A 3083-nucleotide genomic window follows, 5' to 3' on the forward strand; every position below is an offset into this window, starting at 1 on the left:
CCGTTCTATTGCTGCTGTGGTAGACGGTCACTGTTCTTCTCCTGAATCTATTAACAGTGGTGTTCCTCAGGGTTCTGTCCTGTCACCCACTCTCTTCTTATTATTCATTAATGATCTTCTAAACCAAACTTCTTGTCCTATCCACTCGTACGCTGATGATACCACCCTGCACTTTTCCACGTCTTTTCATAGACGTCCAACCCTTCAGGAGGTAAACATATCACGCAGGGAAGCCACAGAACGCCTGACTTCTGATCTTTCTAAAATTTCTGATTGGGGCAGAGCAAACTTGGTATTGTTCAATGCCTCAAAAACTCAATTCCTCCATCTATCAACTCGACACAACCTTCCAGACAGCTATCCCCTCTTCTTCAATGACCCTCACCTGTCCCCCTCTTCTACACTGAACATCCTCGGTCTGTCCTTTACTTATAATCTGTACTGGAAACTTCACATCTCATCTCTAGCTAAAACAGCTTCTATGAAGTTAGGTGTTCTGAGACGTCTCCGCCAGTTTTTCTCACCCCCCCAGCTGCTAACTCTGTACAAGGGCCTTATCCGTCCATGTATGGAGTATGCTTCACATGTCTGGGGGGGTTCCACTCATACTGCTCTTCTAGACAGGGTGGAATCAAAAGCTTTTCGTCTCATCAACTCCTCTCCTCTAACTGACTGTCTTCAGCCTCTCTCTCACCGCCGCAATGTTGCATATCTAGCTGTCTTCTACTGCTATTTTCATGCTAACTGCTCTTCTGATCTTACTAACTGCATGCCTCCCCTCCTTCCGCGGCCTCGCTACACAAGACTTTCTTCTTTCTCTCACCCCTATTCTGTCCACCTCTCTAACGCAAGAGTTAACCAGTATTCTCAATCATTCATCCCTTTCTCTGGTAAACTCTGGAACTCCCTGCCTTCTTCTGTATTTCCACCTTCCTATGACTTGAATTCCTTCAAGAGGGAGGTTTCAAGACATTTATCCATCAATTTTTGACCACTGCTTTGACCCTTTTATGGGACTGGCATTTCAGTGGGCATTTTTTTTTATTAAATTTTTGTTGCCCTTGGCCAGTGTCCTTCTTATATATATATATATATATATATATATATATATATATATATATATATATATATATATATATATATATATATATATATATATATATATAGATATATATATATATATATATATATATATATATATATATATATATATATATATATATATAAAAGTAAGAGCTTAATACAAAAAAATAAATTGTTTTATTTGAAAAATAGAGAAATCTTAGTTTTTTTTTTGGGTGTTTCCGAGCATCATCATATGGAAAGCATGTTACATAATTAATTTCCACATACCTATGTAGCATTCGCATCGATTTCCATATTTTAACTAAATGTGATTTTTATCAAATCACTGGTTCTATAGACATTCAATGCATTCTTTTATAAAACAATTTTACTGAAAACACATGACTGTACTTTCAAGGAAGGTGATAGACAAGTGCGCCTCCCACATGTCCCGAGGGCGAGCAGTAAATCAGTTCCGCCCACTGCCTCTAAGCACCTTGGCGGATACGTTGTCGCCGGGACGGAGTTATGGGCTCAGCCGGACCAAACTTTGCTCGGATGGGGGTTGAGTGCGCAGAGGGAGAAGGAAAGAAGGGATGAGATGAAAGAGAAGGACTCAGGGAAGACAGACAGACAGAGAGAGAGAGAGAGAGAGAGAGAGAGAGAGAGAGAGAGAGAGAGAGAGAGAGAGAGAGAGAGAGAGAGAGGAGGGAGTTACATAGAATTACATAGAAAAAGCAGGCCACAACAGACCTTACAGTCCTCAAGAGGTGACTGACCTAGAATTGCTAAGGTGATAGTAGAAGAAAAGGACAGCAAGGCAGAAGGCTCTCTCTCTCCACTCTCCACTCCGTCTGGCATAAGCCGAACAGGAAAACAGGTCGGAAATAAATACCTTACGGAGTCAGAGAAGAAAAAACCGAAGGAAACTTTATAGTATAGGAAGAAAATAGATGAAATAAGGTGCCCCCACTTCCTGAAGGCAAGGAAGTTAAACTCTAACAAACAAACGCTGTTAGCCGCGTATTGGAGACAAAATATTTGTCAAGACGACGTTCAAAAGACTCTACGGTGTTGCAGTCTACCAAGTCTCGAGGAAGCCCATTCTATAGATTAATTATGCGGTGGAAAAAAAAAATTGCTTTTTCGATTCATGAGAGTTGAAGGATTTCCCAACAATTTTGTGACCGTTTCCCTGAATGTAATTTGAAAAATATATCTTGAAATATTTACTGCAGTCCATGTTATCAATGGCTTTGATGGTTTTATACACCTGTATTAAGTTACTTCTTAGTCTTCTTTTGTTTTAATGGGAATAAATTTAGTTCTTTAAGACGCTCCTCGTATGATTTGTTTCTTAGGCTTGGTATAATTTTTGTTACTCTACGCTGAACTCGTTCTAATTTATCGATGTCTTTCTGGTAATAGGGAGAGAGAGAGAGAGAGAGAGAGAGAGAGAGAGAGAGAGAGAGAGAGAGAGAGAGAGAGAGAGAGAGAGAGAGAGAGAGAGAGAGAGAGAGAGAGAGAGAGAGAGAGAGAGAGAGAATCACCGAAAAACTTTTACGAAGCAAATGTAACACAATTTGGGTGAGAATAGTTTAAAAATTGAGGCCCTACAAGTTTTTTTTTTTTCAGTGCAATAGTTGAGCACAGGCCACCAGTCTGTCCCCGGTGACGATGGGTTGTTGCTGGCCGGCGGAATGTAGGGATGGATGGGCGGGGACAGGAGGCGGATTGAACGGAGGGTAAAATCAGAGTAGAGAGAGGGGATATTATATGGTAGGGAAAGGGTGAAAGGCACACTACCAAGGAGAAGAAGAAGATAGAGAAGCGGAAAGGAACGAAAAAAGGACAGGAAGTAGTTATTGAGCATCGAGAGAGAGAGAGAGAGAGAGAGAGAGAGAGAGAGAGAGAGAGAGAGAGAGAGAGAGAGAGAGCGGGGTGTAAGAAGATCAGGAAACAAATACAAGATACTGCGAGGGAGAGGATACAGAGCAGAGGGTGAATGGAGAAGGAAC

The sequence above is a fragment of the Scylla paramamosain genome, chromosome 5, assembly GCF_035594125.1.
Source record: "Scylla paramamosain isolate STU-SP2022 chromosome 5, ASM3559412v1, whole genome shotgun sequence".
Lineage (NCBI taxonomy): Eukaryota > Metazoa > Arthropoda > Malacostraca > Decapoda > Portunidae > Scylla > Scylla paramamosain.